At 35.5% G+C, this 11,321-nt stretch overlaps 1 long non-coding RNA gene across 1 annotated transcript in view; it reads right to left on the bottom strand.

Moving 5' to 3' along the window:
• The window catches only part of LOC309621187, a 69,280-nt gene that overhangs the window by 11,927 nt on the left and 46,032 nt on the right, over positions 1-11,321 (bottom strand). The gene's annotated exons all lie outside the window — the stretch shown is intronic.

Consider the following 11,321-nt stretch of genomic DNA (forward strand, 5'->3'; position numbering starts at 1 on the left):
TTTTGACATTCTTTGGCTCCTTGACATCTCACCCCTATCTCTGCTTTTATGTTCACCTGATAATTTCCTTGTGTGCCTGTCTATGTTCCAATTTTCCCTTCTTATAAGGACACCAGTCAGACTAGGGGCCCACTCTACTCCAGTATGACCTCATTTTAACAAATTACATCTGTATCTAAAATGAAGTCTCCCTAAAACCAAGTTCCTCCGCCAAGTTTATGATCAACCCCTCTATCCAAAACTTTATTCCCTTTCTTGTCCCACACCTGTTCCCCTCAAGATTGAGGAGTATCAAAGAAAAGGGGGATTATAACTGAGCAGAACCCTGTGGGGCCTTCCCAGGACAGACCCCCATGTCTTCTGCCTGCCTCTTGTTTGTAGAAAAACTTTAGTCTCCCAGGCCTCCCCTGAGTCACAAAAGTCTGGCTCAAGAATTAATGATTGAAAGAATGTGAACATGAATTGATAGCAAAAAAAAATAGCAGTTGGGCCAGGAGAACTGGTAACAATTTATACAATAGATCAGCCATATAGTACAGTCACAGAATCTTTAGTTACTCCCTGAAGGACATAGATAACAGTGTCTGGTGCACATCTTGTTATACAGATGCTAAAACCCCCACCAGATGGAAGAAGTTAACTGCATGATGACCAGAAACACATAGCCACCAGATCAGCAGGAGCCTAAGAATTGATAATGTTAAACCTTGCAACATCACCCTGTTACCTCAACATCTATCAGTCAGAGGATTGTGCACGTGCTAATCACGTAGCCGGGGACTCTCTCCCTCAACTTGCTTTAAAAATGCTTCCCTGGGGCTTCCCTGGTGGCGCAGTGGTTGAGAATCTGCCTGCTAATGCAGGGGACACCAGTTCGAGCCCTGGTCTGGGAAGATCCCACATGCCACGGAGCAGCTGGGCCCGTGAGCCACAACTACTGAGCCTGCGCATCTGGAGCCTGTGCCCCGCAACGGGAGGGGCCGTGAAAGGCCCGCGCACCGCGATGAAGAGCGGTCCCCGCACCGCGATGAAGAGTGGCCCCCACTTGCCGCAACTAGAGAAAGCCCTCGCACGAACCTAAGACCCAACACAGCCAAAAATAAAATAAATAAATAAATAAAGTAGCTAAAAAAAAAAAAAAAAAATGCTTCCCTGAAATCCATTGGGGAGTTTGGGTCTTTTGTGCATTAGCTGCCCACACTTCTTGCTTGGACTTGCAACAAACCCTGCACTTTCCTTCAACACAACCTGGTGTCAATAGATTGGTTTTACTGTGCGTGGGCGAGTGGACCCAAGTTTAGTTTGGTAACACATCTACCTTTTAGCCAAATAAGGTCACATTTTGAGGTACTGGGACTTCAACATATGAATTTGAGGGAGATAAAATTCAACCCATGTCACTTAGTGAAATAAGTTTCAAAGCTGAAGCTTGAGCGTAGCTTTAAAAAGCCGCCAGAAATAAACACGGACCTACCATAATGATGAGAAAAAGCCCCACTGTCGCTGAAAACGGAAGGGACACTTCAGAAACAAAAGGTTTTAATTTGGGCATAGAAATAATCAAATTTTGAAGCTAGAATTCCAAAACATTTTTATGACAAAACAGGGATATAAATTTATAAATTCTGTGGCCCTAGGTTTCATACAGGCTAGATAGTACATCCATCTAAACAAAAAGGAGAATTAGTAATGAGGAACAGCACAGTGGCAGGGATAAAGTAATATTAGAATGATTGGCTCATCTATTTATACTCTCTAGCCTTCAACTTCTATTTCCTCAAAAATCTATAGTTAACTGTCTATTTTAATCACTAACAAATCTCCCACCAATTCACAGTACTAAAATGCAATAATAGAAGAGCTTCAAGATGTGGGAGCTTCATAGAAAAGAAGAATCTTTGATTTGAAAGAAACATGAAAAGCTATCTAGTTCGAACTTCCTCCACTTGCCAAAATCTTCTTAGAACACCCGTGACAGAGTCAGCTACCTCTGCTAAAGTTCCTCCAAAGCTGATTCCTGCCAAAGAGAAGCCATTTATTTGTGACAGTTCGTATTCTACTTAGCAAAAATCTACATCTTTATAAATGTACCCATTGGAACTTATACTGCACTCCAGAACAAGTTAGAGTAAATTAATTCATGTTCCACACAGCAACACATAAAACATTTGAAAACAATGGGCATATGCCTGTAAGGTTTCTCTTCTGGAGTTAAGCATCCTCACTCCCTGCCCTCCCCCCCATATACTGTTCCATTTGATAAGGTTCCAGGAGCATCTCCCCAACACAGCATACAGGACTGTCACTACCATTGATTGTTTGCTTTTCATCAGTGCACACCAAGATTGAAATAGCTAATCTATATGCTAGATTAAATCCTTGGCTTAATCTAATATATACTAGAGAAAAGAAATGTCAATTTAAGAATGGTTACAATTTAAGCTGGGAGCTCTAAAAGTGGGAGAAGGGCAGTTAGGTGTTTTGGTCTTTTCTTTGGAAGGTTACCTTCATAACACTTTTGGAGAAGACTCACTTAGAAGATGGGAGATATAACAAAGGGACATCTAAATTGCTCTGCGTAATCGAGTAGCTGAAATTTGGAGCTAGTCCTTTGGCAGTTCAAGAGGAAGATCACTGGTCCATTGTGGAAAGATAACAACTAAGATTAAGCAAAAACAAAATCAAAAACAAAACTCTAAAATCACCTGGGAATGCTGGTTATACAACCAACAAAAAAGTTAATGCATAGCCTGATTTCAGGAGAAAGAAAGAGTAATCCTCAATCCCAGTTGTCAGAAATAAAAGAGGGAAATGAAGTGCTGCTGATTGTTTCAGGTGTTGTTGCTGCTGCTACTCTGAGAAAGGGTGATTGGTGCGCGTGCGTGTGTGTGCGTGTATGTGTGTGTATGAGAGAGAGAGAGAGAGAGGTGGTACATACCCACTATTAAAAGTGAAAAAAGAATACATGACTGCAGTAGTTATGGCAAAACTTGTTGCATATTAGAGTACACCATTAACACAATAAACAGTGAAAAGGCAACCTACAGAATGGAAAAATATTTGCAAATCATATATCTGATAAGGGGTTAATATACAGAATATAGAAAAACTCCTACAGCTCAACAACAAAAATCAACACAGATAAAAAAATAGGCAAAGGACTTGAATAGAACATCACCAAAAAAGATATACAAATGGCCAACAAGCACAGAAAATATGCTCAATATCACTAATCATTAGGGAAATGCAAACCAAAACCACAGTGAGACCTTACTCCCATTAGAATGGCTACTATCAAACAAACAATCAAATAAAAACAGAAAATAAGTGTTGGCGAAGATGTGAAGAAAATGGAATCCTTGTGCACTGTTGGTAGGAATGTAAAATGATGCAGCCTCTATGAAAAACTGTATGATAGTTCCTCAAAAAAATAAAAACAGAATTACCATGATCCAGCAGTCCCACCTCTGGATGTATATCCAAAAGGATTGAAAGCAGAATCTCAGAGATAGTTGCACACCCAAGTTCCTAGCAGCACTATTCACAATAACCAAGAGTTGGAAGCAACCCAAGTGTCCTTCAATAGATAAATGAATAAGCAAAAATATAAACACAAAGAAATATATTCAGCCTTATAAAGGAAAGAAATTCTGACACAAGCTACAACATGGATGAACCTTGAAGACATTAGGCTAAGTGAAATAAGCCAGTTATAAAAAGACAAATATTGGCTGATTCTACTTACATGAGCTATCTATAGTAGTCAAATTCACAGAAACAGAAAGTGGAATGGTGGTCGCCAGGGGCTGGGGGGAGGGGGAAATGGGGAGTTGTTTTTTCATGGGTATAGAGTTTTAGTTTTGCAAGATGAAAAAGTTCTAGAGATTGGTTACACAACAATATAAATATACTTAACACTACTGAACTATACACTTAAAAAACTTACAATGGTAAGTTTTATATTATGTGCTTTTTACAGCAATAAAAATGATAATCAAAAAAGGGTATACGTATTTACAATAGCCAAGACATGGAAGCAACCTAAATGTCCATTGACAGACGAATGGATAAAGAAGATGTGGTACATATATAAAATGGAATATTACTCAGCCATAAAAAAGAATGACATAATGCCATTTGCAAAAGCAAGGATGGACCTAGAGATTATACTAAGTGAAGTAAGTCTGACAGAGAAAGACAAACATCATATGATATCACTCATGTGGAATCTAATTTAAAAAATGATACAAATGAACTTATTTACGAAACAGAAACAGACTTACAGATATCGAAAACAAACTTATGGTTACCAAACGGGAAACGTGGCTGGGAGGGATAAATCAGGAACTTGGAATGAACATACACACACTATTATATATAAGCTAGATAACCAACAAGGACCTACTGTATAGCACAGGGAACTCTACTCAATATTCTGTGATAAGCTATATGAGAAAAGAATCTAAAAAAGAATGAATACATGTATATGTATAACTGAATCACTTTGCTGTACACCTGAAACTAACACAAAATTGTAAATCAACTATACTCCAATAAAATTAAAATTAAAAAAAAAAGAGTATACCACGTACCTCTTTATATCAACTAAGTAAAAAAATGTAATAAAATGGACAATTTCCTGGAAAAAAGTGTAATGAACTAAAATCAATTCAGTAAGAAATTTTTAAAAATCTAAATAGATCTATAACTCCTAAAGAAGCTGAATCACCAGCTAACCTAGTAGATGGTGGGTGAAACCAGCCCGAAGTTTTCACACGACAGTCTAACAAATCTTCAGGGACTAGATCATTCTTATTTTAGACAAACAGTTCCAAAGAATGGAAGAGAGAGAAATCACCCAAATCATTTTCTTAAGTGAGTATAACCTTCATGCCAAAATCAGCCATGGCAATATGAGAAAGAAAAATTTAAGACAAATCCTGTCTATAAAAAAAGACCAAAAAAATTAGAAAATCAAATTTAGCTATATGTTTTTAAATAACTCAAAGGTTTTAATTGTTTTATATCAGAAATACAGGATGGTTTAAAATTGGAAAGTGTGATCATAATTCACATTCCTATCTCAAAAATATATTGTTGAGGAAAAAGTTTTTCACATGGATAAAAATATAATGATATAATTTTCTAAATTATTAAATGCAGAATTACAAAGGCTATATTTTTGTAGGCACTTACATTAGTAGTAAAAGTACAAAAAGGTATTTGGATAGAATATATAATTACTTCAGGGCAGTGGTAACTCTTGGGTAGGAAGGGGGCGGGAGTAGAAGGGCTTGACAATTTAATTGTATTTATTATAATTTATTTCTTTATAAAAAGGAGATCTGAAATAATAAAGTAAAATATCATCTCTTTTTTATAGGTTGCATGCACGTCTACTGTAGGAAAAAAACTGTATTTAAATGGAAAACTATACATCTTATATAGTACATTCTTCTGAGTTATCAGATTCTACCTCTGTTCATTGTCTTTGAGCTATTTTGCACCTCTTTATAATCTGTAGGTAACTGATAGACACAGGGCTCAAATAAAGTAAAACAATGTCACATTAAATTTCTGCAGTCTATTAAACCGGCCTGGCTGATATAGATTTAACTGACGTCCTCTCCCATAGCCCAAAATAAAAACCACAGTTTGCCTCCGTTTACTATTAATCTCAACATTACTTCACTCCATATAAATGTGTGTTGTTTTGACTTTTCTTTTTTTTAACCACTTTATTGAGGTATGACTGACAGACAAAAAGCTGTACATATTTAATGTATAAAACATGTTGAGTTTGGAAACAAGTATACACCCATGAAACCATTGACACAATATATGCGATAAACCTATGCTTTGAACTGGTTATAACATCTGTCTGGTTCCCTCATAGCATATGAATAAAATAAATTATTTAATGTGTTCACTTTTATATCTGTATGAGAGTCACGATTTTACCTTTTCTGAAAATTGTCTTTTAACATTATGTTCTATGTGTTTGTGATATTTCACAATTTTTAACAATTAAGTGATAGAGCTTTAGAAAGACCCAAGATTTGGAAGCAGAAGAGGGAGGAACCAGAGTTATCCTAACGGCAAGGAGTACTGGGAAGAAGTATTTAGAAGCATAGCCAGTAAGGGGTTTCCCAGAGTGGGATCACAGAGAAACTATGGGGCAATGATTTTATTATATAGTTTTAATTTATTTCCTCCTCTATGTCTGTTCTACTCTCTCTCTATTTTTTCCAAGCCATTAGCAAATATTTTACTCAAAAGAGCCTTGTAGTAATGCTTTTAGGAAAAACAAAGGGGTAAAACTAGTTAGAGAGACCTGCAAACGGTACACAAACACTCCTGAAGGCCGATTGGTTATTTCCCCATATGGTGAGTTCCAAATTTTCAGCTATTAGTAGTGATGACCACTTCCTTTTGGTCCATGGGGTTGATTAAAGGATAGGTGAAGTATTTTAAGCCAAAATTTGAAAATAATTTAGTTCCTATTTTAGTGAATTATTTCACAATACTTATAGTAAGATTTGTTGGATTATTATAGAATCTTATTAATATTTTTCTGATAAATGTCATGGCCCATGTTAGTAAAGGTGTTATTTTCTACCTAAGAGCCTTAGCTCTTGCCTATGAAATAAGTGTTACTTTATTGGCTCTTGACATTTGTGTAAGACAGGATGCACTGGACAATTAAGGAAGTGATTTTATTCAGAGTATTACAACAGAAAGCATGTTATATTAATGAAGATCATCTCAAAGAAAAGGAAGAAGACCTGGAATTTTATAGACGTAGGTAAACAAGGGAGTCATCAGTGAGTTTTAGGAGAGTCATAGGAAGGATTGAGAGCGATCTTATCTGAGTCATTGAGGAAGAGTGGAGGTGGGTGTTATCTCAGGATATGTGAGAGCATGGAGATCCTTTATGGTTAGCCCATTCTCAGAACACATAAGGGTCAGGGATTTTTTAACCATCACTGCTTCCCAGGAGCATAGGGCTCAGATAAATTTCATCAATGTTTGTCCCCTCTTTTATTCATGATGAATAAGTATCATTGCTGTTGGACAACTCAGAGGTGTTCATAAGCCTCCTGAGTGGGACAAATCAATGTTTTAAGATATAGTCCCTCAAGGATTCTTGTTGTCATTGTTCCTGGCAAACAAGTTGAACAATCTCTTGAGAGTTAGTGGCAAAGGTCAATTGTTTTAGAGTTCTGGGATCAGGCATGTTAAAAGAAGGTTGTCTAAATGAAAGAGGAGAAATATATAAATGGTTGCATTACAGTAAAGAGCCAGAAATTGAACTTTCAGTGACTAGTCTAGTGGACTCCGAGAGGCTGGTGGAGTAAAATTTTTCAGTTATGCAGCACCACTCATTGAGTTTCCTAAAACTTTCAACTAAGATGTCAATGCTCTTAGTAATGTTGTCCACAGTCCTGGATACCTTTCATATGCATGACGCAAGCACTTTGCCAGACTTCCTTAGTGGTCCAGACAGCGGTTTTCCCAGGAAGAATTACATCCCATGCATAGTCAGCTGTGGTGATGAGTTCCTGGAAGTTTATAGAAAGTCATTGAACTTCAGCTGGCAAGGCTTCTTTCAGATCTTAGAGCAAAGGGTCAGCTACAAGGTAACCTAGAGTTCCAATAAGGGTCTGGGTAGTGAGGTTTTAGCTCTTAGTGACTCCAAGTCAGGTGGTAGGGAGAAAAATCAGAAATTTTGGCTTGGAGGATTATAACCAGTTATTGATGGAAACATGAAGAATTGAAAATTTGGTAAGGTTTGACAACTTGGGCAAGATAACAGAATCCAGTCAAATTTGCAACGAGATACCCAAACTGTGTTTTTCCATGGTGGGAGGAGTCAATACAATCTCCACCCACCAGGCAAGACAGTTGAGTATCCATCATTTACCCACAATTTACAAAAAGGAGCAAAATATCAAATCTGATAACCCAGAAGGTTTTGATACAGATAATGCATAGTTTCCCATTGAAACACAAAGTTTCTGTCTATAATCTCCACCTTCTTCATCAAAAATAATCTCAAAGAAAGATTATTCTTTTTTTTTTTTTTTCTTTTTTGGCCACGTCACACAACTTATACGATCCTAGATCCTCGACCAGGGATCGAACCCAGGCCCTCCGCAGTGAACACATGGAGTCCTAACCACTGGACCACCAGGGAATTCCCAAAGAAAGATTATTCTTAATCATAAAATAAGGCTGGTCTCATTGGATTTGGCCTAATTACTTACATAGGTACAGCAAGAATGTTCATTTACCATACAGGTCTTTTTAAGTTTTTCTTTCCTGGTAATATTCATAAGGAAACTCGGATTGGACTTTTCCGCCCAGTTTTACTGAGAAATAATTGACATACATCACTGTATAAGATGAAGGTGTACATCATGATGGTTTGGTTTACACGTATTGTGAAATGATTACCACAGTAGGTTCAGCTAACATACATCTTCTCATAAAGATACAATAAAAAGAAAAGGAAAAAAATTTTTCCTTGTGATGAGAACTCTTAGTATTTACTCTCTTAACAACTTTCCTTTATACCATACAGCAATCTTAACTATAATCATCATGTAGTACTTTACATCTCTAGTACCTAGCTTATAACTGAAAGTTTTCACCTTTTTACCACCTTCCTCCAATTCCCCCTCCCCCCACCATCTGCCTCTGTTAACCACAAGTCTAATCTCTTTTTCTATGAGTTTGCTTTTTTAGTGGGTTTGTTTTTGGTTTGTTTTTTAGATTCCACACATAAATGAGATCATACAGTATTTATCTTCCTCTGTCTGACTTATTTCACTTAGCATAATGACTTCACGGTCCATGTATGTTATTGCAAATGGTAGGATTTCCTCATTCTTATGGCTGAATAATATTCCATTGTATATATATGCCACAATTTTTTTTATTGGATTGCACTTTTAAAAGCCCCTTGAGGCAGAAAAGCCAAGCCAAGAACTCACACTAAGGATCCAACTGTAGTAATACAGATTTAGGCAAATTCCTCTCTTCTTGAGGTCTCCAAAATATCCTGTTTCGTGGGCCTTCCAGGAAGTGACCCTCCTTCACCTGTAAACCTAAAAACCCTGTAAGCCAGGTACAAGACCAGTTTTCCCAGGAGGGCTTTGTAAGTATTGGCTCCATAAAGTCAACTTTAGTTCATCAAAAGTGTCTGGTCATATTTTATTATATGAGTATCACTCTTGAATATGACATTCCATGCAAGGCCTTGGTTGTATAACCAATGTTTCCAATTATATCCTATTGTTGCCTAATATCAAACAAAGCAGTAGCAAGACTCTGATAAATAGCCAGAAGCAAGGGTTGGGTGGTCAGAGAAATGGGTGAAGGGAGTCAAAATGTACAAATTTCCAGTTATAAAATAATTAAGTTATGAGCATGTAATGTACAGCATGGTGACCATAGCTAATACTGTACTGCATATTTGAAAGTTGCTAAGAGAGTAGGTCTTAAAAGTCTTCATTACAAGAAAAAAAAAGGTTTTGTAATTATATATGGTGACAGGTGTTAGCTAGACTTCTTGTGGTGATCATTTCACAATATATACAAATATCAAATCATTATGTTGTACACCTGAAACTAATATAATGTTATGTGTCAACTGTGCCACAATAAAAAATAACTATTAAAAAAGAATAATATTTTGCAAACTCTTATTAAGAGCAGACTAATGATCCAAGAAAATTTTATCATTTTAACAGAAAAAAAAACAAATTCTAGTTTTGTATCAGTATAATACTTGACCCTAAAGCTCTTTTTGAATATATTATTTTAAAAACCCATCAAATCTTGGCTAGCTTTGACCACAACAGATAAAATTCATTTTCCAAAAATCTCCTACAATTGTCTATATCCATAAATTTCTCTTATACTGTATCTTCTCAAAGTGGCAATGATGAATGTGTTCATTAGTAGATCCAAATATCTATAATCTCTGTGTAGCATAGACAAATAAGAAGAAAAAGTATATAAATTATGTTCACTAATCAACTTTTCAGTATTTCACTTTACCTAGGAATGATCTAGATATCTAATGAATATCCATTAATTAATTAACTTTAGTATCAGTACAAGATTTTAAATTACCTAAATCTTGGAAATTATGTCCAATTTAACATAATACAAAACATAATTGCTGCTGAAATAAAGTTTGTCAAATAATGATATGATTTGGTTAAACACAATTTACTTTTCTCATAATCTTAAACATTTGATAGAAGTAATGCTAGCTTCATAAAATAGATAAGCGACAAGGATTTTCTGTATAGCACAGGGAATTATAATCAATATTTTGTAATAACTTATAATGGAATATGATCTGAAAAAAATAACTGAATCATTTTGCTGTACACCTGAAACTAACACAATATTGTAAATCAACTATACTTTAATTTAAAAAAAGAAAGAAGTAATGCTAGTTTATTTGAGTAAAGTTGTATAATTTTAGGAAGCTCATACCCAAGTAGAATAACAATGTATAAGTATATTATTATACTTTACACTGATAAATCAGAGAAGATATAATTTTTATTAAACCAAAAATGTAAAACTAGTATCATTTGCCAAAGATTTACCTAAAGTATGTAAATTTGAATTCTTAATATATTTCTGAGTTGATTTCTGTAAGGATACTTTTTAAATGAAGCACACTGAAAGTTGTGGAAGTTAAATCACCTTATAGTCTGAGAACTTTAAGAATATTATATTTAAATGTGAGTTTTTAATCTTTATAAGCCAATCAGAATAGATCTCATTTAATTTAAGAGATTTTACAGTTTTATGTATTTGTTTATTTATTTATTCATTATTAATACTATCTGGAGGTAGGAATATATTATACACTCACACAATAAGGGGTAAATTATATGAATTAAAGACACACAAACATATATACAGACACAGACACAGAGAAAGCATATAGCTTCAAATCTAAAATTTCAGGCAAAGGTCAAGCATAAACATAGAAACATAAACCTTACCAGTCTAGGTATCCACTTCCTGGTGGACATGAAATTCTTCATTGATTTGGCCTCAACATAATCAAACAGACAAATAGTAAAGACTAACAAAGCAGATTCATGTCATCTTTCACCCAACAGAGACAAGATCTCTATAAACCAGTAATTCATTTACATAGATCGCAGATGGTCAGACCATGAAACCAAAAGAAGCTGGCACCAGAAATCAAACCAGTCATCAAAAATAATCAAAATCAGATCCTTAGGATGGACAAGAATGTGGAGCACAGAAATAGGAATCAGACTCAC

The sequence above is a fragment of the Balaenoptera borealis genome, assembly GCF_965194805.1.
Source record: "Balaenoptera borealis genome assembly, chromosome: X".
Classification (NCBI taxonomy): domain Eukaryota; kingdom Metazoa; phylum Chordata; class Mammalia; order Artiodactyla; family Balaenopteridae; genus Balaenoptera; species Balaenoptera borealis.